This window comes from Acomys minous (genome assembly GCF_964271855.1).
Source record: "Acomys minous genome assembly, chromosome: 20".
NCBI classification, from domain to species: domain Eukaryota; kingdom Metazoa; phylum Chordata; class Mammalia; order Rodentia; family Muridae; genus Acomys; species Acomys minous.
This window is the reverse complement of record NC_140502.1, coordinates 5,235,573-5,246,472: the sequence shown is the minus strand read 5'-3', so window position 1 is coordinate 5,246,472 and position 10,900 is coordinate 5,235,573. Positions and strand designations below refer to the sequence as shown.

Genomic DNA, 10,900 nt, shown 5'->3' with positions numbered 1-10,900 from the left:
GCAGCACAGGAAACCAATATGCTGGCCTTTGCAAAAACAGGCTCTGGAGTTTGGTGCTGCCAGTTTAAAATGACAATGGTTTCATGCAGGAACACGTGCCATGGAGTACAGACGAAGTCACAGGGCTACCCGTGGGAGCTGGTCCTCTTCTCCTACCAGATGAGTTCTGTGGATTGAACTAGGGTCGGCAGGATTAACTGCCAGCATCTTTACCTGCTGAGCCACCTCACCGGGCCTTGTTACAATTATTCTTTCTATAGCACATTCTCTGAGTAAATGGGACTCCCCACCCCCACCCCTCGCCCGGCTTTAATTTTGTTCTTTGATTTTGAGACAGGGTCTTACTGTGTAGCTCGGATTGGTCTCAAACTCTCTGTCGTCTAGGCTAGCCTTAGACTCCCTCTGTAGCCCAGGCTAGCCTCCGGCCTCATGCTCTTTTATTCTAGGATTGCAGGTGTACCCGACCATGCCCAGCCAAATGAGACTATTACATGCTCTTTCCCCATGGGTGGGGAGAGGCTGGGGTCAGTGTATAAACTGAAGGAGCCGGTCACTCGTGTCATCCGGACGGCTCAGAGCCTAGCCTCCATCAAGTCTCTTCTAGGCCACTGGCCCTGTGTCTGCCTGCCTGATGTGGAACCTAAATATACATGAGGAGTGAACATACCCCGCCCCCTCAGCAACTTCTACCTCATAAAAGTTTCATCTCTCCTGTTTTTGGGAATACCAGGGAGACCCTACCTACCCCTATCTTTGACTTTTATAAATAAAAGGTAGAATTTATTTATGTATATATGGTTTGTTTGTTTGTTTAAATTAGTCCTCTACCACGGGGTGCCCACGGGGGGGGGGGGGGAGTTGATATATCTACAACATAACGCTACCCCTAAGGCTCAAGGGAAAGCATAGAGAGGAAATAGCCGTAGAGAAGGAGGATGCCTGGACGAGCCAGAGGACCAAGACGCCTGGTTTGAAGCGGTGACTTCTAGACCTGACGGAGAAGCCGCATCCGTGGAAGTTCACCAATGTGGCTGCCTTAACAAGACCTGCCTGAACGGCAACAGCGGTCCACGTGCTAACAGCGATAGCTCCTAGGTGGGAAGCTACAATCAATGGCTTCAAGGTGGGGGGGGGGGGCAGAGAGCCAGGTTTCTCTAAGGATGAGCCCCGTCCCAGGTGGCCAGCCCCAAGCACGCATGAGCAACACTAAATGGACTGTGTGTGTGTGTGTGTGTGTGTGTGTGTGTGTGTGTGTGTGTGTGTAACAATACTGACTAAAGAAGAGGTCGTGAAGCTGGGCACAGTGCCACACGCCTGTAATCCCAGCACCTAGAGAGGCAGGAGGATCTCTTGTGAGTTTGAGTTCGAGGCCAGCCTGGTCTACAAAGAGAATCCAGGACAGCCAGGGCTACACAGAGAAACCCTGTCTCAGGAAAAGAAAGAGAAGAAGAAGAAGAAGAAGAAGAAGAAGAAGAAGAAGAGGAGGAGGAGGAGGAGGAGGAGGAGGAGGAAGAGGAGGAAGAAGAGGAGGAGGAGGAAGAGGAGGAGGAGGAAGAGGAGGAGGGAGGTCACGAGAGCTGGAGCCTTGGGTTGATAGTCAAGAGCCCTGGCTACTCTTCCAGAGGACCTAAGTTCAATTCCCCAACACCCACATTATGGCTAACAACTGTGTATAACTCCAGCCGCAGCAGATTCACCCATTGCGCCCTCTTCTGGCCCCCATGGAAGCTACACACACATGATACACACCCATATATTCAGGCAGAACATTCATGCACATAAAATCAAATAGGTCATAAATTTGAGTTGGAGGAAGACATGGGAGGAGCTGCAGAGGGACAGGGAGGGTGGAAATTATGTAAATACAAGAACCATATATGAAATTATTTTTTAAAAAAAGCAAAACCAAAAACTAAACAACAACAAGATGAATTGTGTTTTTCCAGTTTTTTTTAAAAACACAAACAACAACAAAAACAACAAAACCCCCAAAAAAACCTCAACAAGCTACAAAGCCCTGGTAGCTTCTCTTAGTGCAAGGCTGGTCAGCTTATTGCAGCTGGCACCTCCCCGTGGCTGTGAGCCTCCCACATAGCCGGGAGGGGAGAGTGAGGGCAACTTAAGAGAAAGGCAAGGCTGTGTCTGGAGGTGGCTTAATGCATTCCCCTCTGGGGCCTGGCTTTTCACATGGTCCCTCCACCAGGCCATGGGAACTAGGGGAGGCCCATGGGAGGAGGAGGGGGGGGGGGCGCGACAGGAGAATGAGGCGGCACTCGAAACTTCTCCCTGATGTAAGATTAGTGCCAAGGCCAGTTCAGCGGCTCAGCTCGGCTCGGCTCCGGGTGGTGCCCGTCAGGATGAGCTATCCAAACCACCCTCCCCCCCCCCCCTTTCTGGTCCCTGTCCAACAACCCTGCTCCCCAACGAGGCTGCACACCTACATCATATATGCACGGAGGTGGGGGCTTTCCCAGGTGTCCGGAGCGGTGGGAGAGCCAAGGGGACAGAGGGAATAGGCAAGCCTTCTGCAAAATCAGAGCACTCTAGAGGTGCCTGCCTGCGCCCGCCCCGGCTTTACCCTGATCACAGCCGGTACCCCCTGAAACACCACCACAAGACTTGAGTTTGCAAGGCAGAGGAGGGAGAGGAGTTGTGAGGAGAAGCCAGGCAGAGAACAAAGGAGGCTTTGCCTGAGAAGAGAGGGAGGCACCTTCCACTGAGGCCTCAGGGCCTGGGGAAGTGAGTCACTGGGCCTCCGGGTTGGACCCACCTCTGGGGGCTCCGTGGGACTGAAAACGTAGCCCAGCTGGCCAAGCACAGGCCCTGGGGTGCGGCAGGGGTTGTCAGTCTTTGGAGTTTATTGGGTGGGGTTTTCCCCCAGCTCCCCCCAACGCCCCCCCTCCTTTCCCGCCCCCAGGACCTGGTGTGCGTCCAGCCCCAGGGCCTTGGCGACGGTTTTGTGCCTCATTAGACACAGCCAGGCGGAGCCCTGATGCCACTACAGCAGCCGCAGCCACCCCGGGGCGGTGGGCGTGGCCCCCTCCACCAACCTTCAGCGGGGACCTAGGCTCTATAGCCCTCCGCAGAGCCATACTGCAAACCCCCCCGCCCCTCGCGCCAGAGTGAGGCATCGGTGCCTTCCGAAGGTGGCGCCCTGTTGTTCCAGGCTGCCCCCTTTTTCTGTCCCCCCCACCCCCACCCCCCGACTCTGAGGATGGGAACTTGGAGATCTCGCTGCCCGCCTCAGCTTCTTGCACAACCTTCTCCCAATTATTCTGGTGTAGTGTGTGGTAACAGGGCGAACATTCCAGGACCTTGTACTTACTCGTACAAATCTGCCTCCTGTTTGACTGCAGGGCCAGGCGTGTCTCCTTGGGCCCCGGGAAATGGGGGTGTGTTCGCGTCCAAGAAGGCGGGGCCCGCGTCCGCCGCGGGGGCAACCGCCCAGCCCAGCCCAGCCCAGTCCTGCTTGCTGCGTTATTTCGTCCCATACCACACAGCCACTTCGGGAGCCCTGGGCCTGATCCAGGACACAGAGGAAGGATGCACTGGTGACATCCTAGACACAGGCTTCGAGCAGCCAGCCTGCTTGGTCCTCAACAGGTCCAGTCAGGGAACTTACAGGGCCTGTGTCCTTCTGCGGGCAGGTTCCACACGGCCTGCAGGTCTTTGCCCGTGCAGGCTTTAACACTTCTCCTGAAGTTTTTGTCCTAGTTTGCGATTTCTTTTTATTTTATTTTATTATTATTATTATTATTATTTTGTTCAGGCATGCTTTCTTTAGTGTAGCCCAAGCTGGCCTGAAACTCACTAAGTAGCCTAGGCTGCCCTCGAATTCATGTCAACCTGCCTGCCTCACCCTCCCAAGTGCTGGGATGACAGGTGTGAACTACCCCTCCCAGGGTGGTTTGTAATTTTTGTGTCAGGTGGATGCTAGACGTCAGCCCCCACGAGCAACTAGTATTCTTCCGTCACGGCTTTGGGGCGGGGATCGTTGTCCCCCACAGTCTCACAGATCACAAAGGGCGGCTGTCACATCCGGAGGTTCTGATGAAAATATAGACAAAATTCCAAAGTGGAGCCCATCTGGAGTCCCTCTTCTTGTGTGTTTGTTACCTGCTCCCTACTGCGGAGCCCTTGTTACCTGCTCCCTACTGCGGAGCCCTAGAGACCGTCCGGTCTACACAGTCGTGTGATCTGGAGTCATCCATGTTGGGCGGCATGACAGTCTTAAACAGTACAATATGGTTCCTCTTCTGCGTCATCTGACAGCACCTCTGATAAACTACAGGGAAGTAACCCACGTGGATAAACAAGATGCCTTCCCCTGAGCCTCATGGTGGCCCCGCTGCAAGGTGGGGGTAGGGAGTGTGGGAGGTGGGGGTAGGGGGTAGGGGGTGGGGTCCCCACTATGTCTAGAAAGGCACAGCAGCAGGAGCATGCTGGCATGGCTTCTTCTTCTTCTTCTCACATCTAGGTGCACCAGGAAGGAGAGAGAGAGAGAGAGAGAGAAAGAGTTGGGCTCTCCATGGACCCCCTTCTTCTGGTCAGGCCCCACCTCCTAAACAACCTTCACAACCATCACCTGCCACCTGGGGACCAAATGTTCCAACACATGAGCCCGTGCGAGCCGTTTCACATCCAAACCCTCATAGGGAACACAGAGGCTGCCCTGGCCCTGGTAGCTCACAGGGTCATGAGGGTGATGAGCCATCCAATGTTAAGGTCCGAGAGAGAGAGAGAGAGAGAGAGAGAGAGGATGAAATGCTCACTCAGCTCTTTTTCTTTGACCTGAAACCCTTTGGGTTTGTGTCCCTCTTGGGCCACCGTCGAAACGCTGATGCTTCCTAGAGAAGAGCAGTGCCAAGCTTGCTCCTGGCAGGAGGAAACCCTGTGGGATATCAACACCTTGACCTTTGCCTTGTTCCACTCAGCCTCTCCGGGGAACACCCAAGTCACCATAGTACGTTGCTTGTCAGGATGTCCTAGCAACAAGGGATCCTGGCGGGAGCCTTTCCCTAGGCCTCTCTGCCCCAGCTGGTGAATTTAGTAAATTTGACTTAAATGCAGCTGATACTTTTCGTGTGAGCAGGTGCCCTTGGCTTTTCCTCAGATCCAGGTGAAGTAATGAAGTAAAGCGCGGGAATTGTCTCGGGTTTTCCTGCTGACCGGTAAAGCTTTGTCTTTGAAGGTTTCCTTGGATACTGACAACAAACCTTGCCTCCATAAAGGCGAGAGCGGCTTTTGATGAGCAGATACCTAGGGGACTAAGGAGGGAAGACGCTAAGGGACCTGGCAGGTGACACATGCCTGTGATTCCAGTGCTCTGGGAGGCATAGGCAGAGGCAGAGGCAGGTGGATTGTTGTGAGTTCGAGACCAGCCTGGTCTACAAAGCAAGTCCAGTACAGAGAGAAACCCTATCTTGGAAAAAAAAAAAAAGCGGGGTGTTTGAGGCTAACCTGGGCTACTGAATGAGACCCTGTTTCAAAAGAAAAAAGCATTCATTTCTTTCTTTCTCTTCTCTCTCTCTCTCTCTCTCTCTCTGTCTTTTGTGTGTGTGTGTGTGTGTGTGTGTGTGTGTGTGTGTGTGTGTGTGTGTGTTCATATAGACCAGGCTGGCTTTGAACTCACAGACATCCTCCTGACTTTACCCTCTGAGCACTGAGAGGAAAGGCACATCTAACTACACTGAGTTCATCCCTTTGCTGTTAACAGTTGTTACAATTCCTCCCCACGCCCACCCTCTCTCTGAGCAGGGTCTTTCTGTATGTCCCTGGCTGGCCTAGAACTGGATGTGTAGACCAAGCCAGGAAGAAACTCACAAAGATCTGCCTTCTTCTACTTCTGAGTGCTAGAGTGAAAGGTGGGTAACTTCATCCCTGGCCCTTTTACAAATACTTTCAAGCACATTCATTTGCAGATAGCCTAAAAACATGAAGCAGTTGCCGGGTGTGATTGGCACACGCCCTTAATTCCAGAACTTGGGAGGCAGAGGCAGGCAGATCTCGGTGACTTGGAGGCCGGCCTGGTCTACAAAGTGAGTCCAGGACAACCAGGGCTACACACTGAAACAAACAAACAACAACAACAAAACAAGTTGTAGCAGTGAACAGGCTCAATTTTGAGCCTGTGCAGTAACTCAGACTTTTCTCCTTGCTCTTTCTCTCTTTTTGGTTTTTGAGACAGGGTTTGTCTGTGGAGCTGGGTAGCCCTTGGCCATCCCCGGAACTCACACTGTAGACCAGGCTGGCCCTGTTGAACTCACAGAGATCCACCTGCCTCTGCCTCCCACATGCTGCAATTAAAGGTGTGAGCCACCACCGCTGGGCATAAACCCTGATTTTTTTCAATCTCATTGAGTTCTGCCCATGTTCAGAGGACTGGGCAAACCTCCAGGGGGTTGGGGGGGGGACAAACCCTCCCTCTACTAGGAATCCCCTGCTTTGCAGAGTGCGGGGCATGAAGCCTGCCATGCCCTTGTCACACGTGACACAGCTTGGAGTGATTGTTATGCTTACTTGTCAACTTGACACAGTCTAGAATCTAGAAGAGAGTCTCAAAGAGGAATATTCTAGATTGGGTTGTCCTGCGGGCATGCCTGTGAAGGGCTTTCTTAATTAGGTTAATTGAAGTGGAGAGGCCTCATCTTCCTTCCTATGTGGGTGGCACCGTTTCTAGGGGCGGGGACCCTGCTCTGACTGAAGAGGAGACGTGAGTGAGCGCAGAATGGCCACGCTGGCACCCTCTGGATCTGCTTGTGAGCACGGACTGGACAGAACCACTTCCTTCAAGTTTGAGCTGCCTTGACCTCCTTACCATAGTGGACGGTAACCGTGAGCCATGAGCCAAATAGGTGGTTTCTCCCTTAAGTTGCGTTTGCCAGGAGTATTTTATCCTAGCAACGGGAGAGGAAACTTAAGACGGATCAGTCCCCTGTGGCGGCTGCTGGAGTGTTGTAGCGGAACAGCTCAAGTTCAGCCCGGCTCGGTGGCGCGTGCCTGTGATCCCAGCAGCACTCAGGAGGGAGGCAGAGGCCAGTCTGTGAGGCTCTAGGCCTGTAGCTGTCCTCCAGAGCCCTGCGTGGTTTGGTTCCTAGAGTCCTGACAATCCTTTGATGATGCCTGTCTGTATGATCACTTAGTGAGCTAAAAAAAAAAAAAAAAAAAAAAAAAGAAATAAAAGGAGGATGTGACTACTCAAAAGCATGGAGTTTTTTTGTTTTTTGTTTTTAATTATAAATATAAGGGAGAAACCAGGTGTGGTGGCACACACCTTTAATCCCAGCACTCGGGAGGCAGAGGCTGGCGGGTCACTGTGAGTTCAAGGCCAGCCTGGTCTACAAAGTGAGTCCTGGACGCCACGACTACACAGAGAAACCCTGTTTCGAAAAAAAAAAAAACAACCAAATAAATAAATAAATATAATGGAGAAAGCAGGCAGAGTAGAGCGTGTCCAGGTTGCCATGGCCAGCAGACTAAAGCAGACCATGAGATGACAGAGGGGCCAGGAGAGCAAGAGTGGAGCCGCAGACAGAGGCCAAGAGACCTGTTGCAGCCCAAATGGCGCCTTATATAGGGACCAGACTAGAAGGGAAGAGGAGGCAGAAACTCAGGCCCTGCGAGGGAGAGGCTTAGAACAGGGGGGCGGGGGGAGAGGTGCTGGGAAAGTGGCCACACGTACTGAGTGAGGCTCGTCCTGAGTCTCTTTGAGTCCTGACAGGAGAGGCTTGCATCTTGTGTGGCCTGGTGTAACCTTCTGGGCCACTACAAGTGTTTACCTGTCTCCGGACTCAGGATGGGCAGTGTGATGAGTTCGAACCACCCTGGCAAACAGACATCTCCAAGGAACACAGGGAAAGGATGGAGGCTCCGTTGAGGACCAAGTTCAAGGCTTCTCTAGACTCGGGGTTTAGTAGTCTGTATCCCTGGTTCTCAAAGGCTTGCTCTATATGTTCCCTTTGTGGCTTGGATCACACACACACACACACACACACACACACATTCACATGCAGGTGCATACATGTACTCACGCATGCAGACACATGCACTCACACATGCACACGTGCATGTGCACACACATACATACATGCACACAAACACTATTAGTTAGTTTACTCATCCCCGTGGCCTAATAGAAAGCAATTATTTTTGGCTCACATCAGGTATTGTCCATCATGGCCGGAAAGACACCCGGGAGCAATGCAAGTTGACCACATGGTGGCTAGATACCAAATCCTGAAAGCGCCATAGGGAACAGTTCCAACACTGCAACCAGCTGGGCTCAAGTATTTAAATGGTTGTAGGAGACCCTTCAGACTCACACTGTGACAGGCATTAATGATAGAGCCACCAGTCCCGGGGGGGCCTGAGTCCAAGGCTGGGACCATGTTCACTCACAGTGACATCCGCAGGCAGGACATACACTGGGTGTCGGCAGATAGGCAGCTGCTGAGCGCCTGACTGGTCAGGAGTTCTTGCATTTGAACCTGGAAGCCATACTCAAGGCCTTCTCTAGCCTCAGTAGGCTGAAAACAATGCTTTGGACTTGTCATTTATAAAATATCATTTATCGCCAGGTAGTGGTGGCACACGCCTTTAATTCCAGCACACCGGAGGCAGAAGCAGGCGGACCTTCGTGAGTTCAAGGCTAGCCTGGTCTACAAAGCGAGCCCAGGATAGCCAGGACTATAAAGACAAACTCTGTCTCAAAAGCAAACAAACAACAACAACAACAAATCTTTTATTGTCTCTAAGGACACAATCAAGTAATAGCTTTTAAAAACCCACCTTCCAGCCGGGCGTGGTGGCGCACGCCTTTAATCCTACCACTCGGGAGGCAGAGGCAGGCGGATCGCTGTGAGTTCGAGGCCAGCCTGGTCTACAAAGTGAGCCCAGGACAGCCAAGGCTACACAGAGAAACCCTGTCTCGAAAAACAAACAAAAAAACCCAACAACAACAAAAATAAAAACCCACCTTCCAAAGGTACTATTAATGCTGTAAACTGGCCTTGAGAGGTGGGGCCACCTGCTATAGTCCCCCCCCCCCACCCCAGCTCTAGAGGGGCAGAGGTTTGGTGGGAGGCAGTGTCATCCCAGCTCTCTCTGTCCAGTTTGCTTATACAGAATAATTAATTCTGAGGTTTACAGAGGAGCGGGAAGAATAGTGCTGGTACACTTCATGGAGAGACTATGCCTGTGCTTTAAGGAGAGGGCAAGTCAATCATTTCGAAAGATGATTGATCACCACGTAGGAGCACAGTATTTCCCTAAAAATTCAGAACTCATCAGTTGTTAAAAAATCACGTTTGTTTTTGCTGTTTGGGGAAGGAGCAAGGAAGGATAGAAAAATTGAACCTAGGGCCTTGGGCACCCCCCCACCCCCTTTTACCTTTTAAGGCAGGGTCTAAGTTGCCTAGGCTGCTTGAACTTGTGATCCTTCTGTCCCAGCCTCCCAAGTAGCTAGAGTTACAGGCCTGTGCCAGATTCCACGCCTTGGCTAGGTAGCTGAAGATGGTCTTGAACCCCTGATCTCCCCGCCTCCACCTCCCACCGCCAGGATGCCCGAAAGTGCCCACCACGCCCTACTGCAGCTTTCTTGCACAAAAAGATGGCTGGAAACTACTAGAGCATCTCCACCCCATCAGGATGGTATTTCCACACGATTATGCTTAAGGAAAACAAAACAAAACCCACAAACACACACAGCATTAGGTGTTTCCGTAGGACTTCCTTGCTAACACACACACAGCCCTCTTCCTCCTCTCACATGCCTGCCTGGTGCCAAAATGCCAGCTGCAGGCAGCTCCTAAGCGGAGAAACCCAACAAGTTTGTCCAGCAAATTAGATTGTAATTCTGGGAGTGGCGTCTCTTGCGGCCTCAGACTTGAACGTGCTGGCCTGGCCTCCCAAGCTCTGAGGCTGGCGACCCTTGACAGGCATGTAAAACGGGTCCTCGTGGCCTTAAAACAGACAGGACTTTTGAGTTTAAAAAAAAAAAATTTTTTTTTTTTTAAAGCTTGTTAAAATCAGAGGCCTACGTGACATGTTCAGACTCCTTCCATGGGAAGGACATAATGGGAAACTGGCTGTGAAGCCTCTGTCCCTTGGCTGGCCTGAGACCCGCTGCGTCACCTTCTCATAGCACTGCGTATCCGTCCAACCAGAACAGGCGAGGTGAGGCAAGCGGCTGCAGTCCCAGGACTTGGGACTCTCATGCCAGTAGCTACACAGCGAGTTCTAGACCAGCCTGGATACACAGTAAGCTCTCTAAAGAAAAAAAAAAAAAAAAAAAAAAAAGAGGGGGAAGAGAAGGAACGTCAATTGTGCCCCAAATTAAAAAACACCACAAGGAAAACCCCAAACATCTGAGTGTGGTCTCAAACCCCTCATAGCTTTGCATCTGGTCAGAGGTGCAGAATCAGAATTCTGAATCCCTGGAGCCCAGAGGAGACTCACAGGTGTGACTAAAGAAGACCCAAATGCAGCCGGGCGGTGGTGGCACATGCCTTTAATCCCAGCACTCGGGAGGCAAGGGCAGGCGGATCGCTGTGAGTTCGAGGCCAGCCTGGTCTACAAAGTGAGTCCAGGACAGCCAAGGCTCCACAGAGAAACCCTCTCTCAAAAACCCGGCCCTCCCCCCCCCCCCCAAAAAAAACCCCAAGACCCAAATGCAATAAACAGCAAGCTTGTGACCAGGTGGTCCCCATGGCTACTCCTTGATTTCAACCCCAAGAGCCCAGGAAGGAAACTGGCTCCCCAGTCCTCTCTGCCAAAAGCCAAGTGCGGGAACCTGGCTGCAGTTTCTGCACAGGAGAGAGCCTCAGTCTTTTTTTTTTTTTTTTTTAATAGCGTCCTTTATGGCATGAACCAGGAACGCAATGAGTTTACACAAACACAAAAC

The 10,900-nt window shown here is 51.9% G+C and overlaps 1 long non-coding RNA gene across 1 annotated transcript in view; it reads right to left on the bottom strand.

The window, feature by feature from the left end:
- Positions 1 to 3,368, bottom strand: part of LOC311591193 — a 14,593-nt gene extending 11,225 nt beyond the window's left edge. The window contains exon 1 of the long non-coding RNA XR_014777033.1: positions 3,326 to 3,368. This is a non-coding gene — a long non-coding RNA (uncharacterized lncRNA). The remainder of the gene's footprint in view (positions 1 to 3,325) is intronic.
- Between the last annotated feature and the right edge of the window lie 7,532 nt (positions 3,369 to 10,900).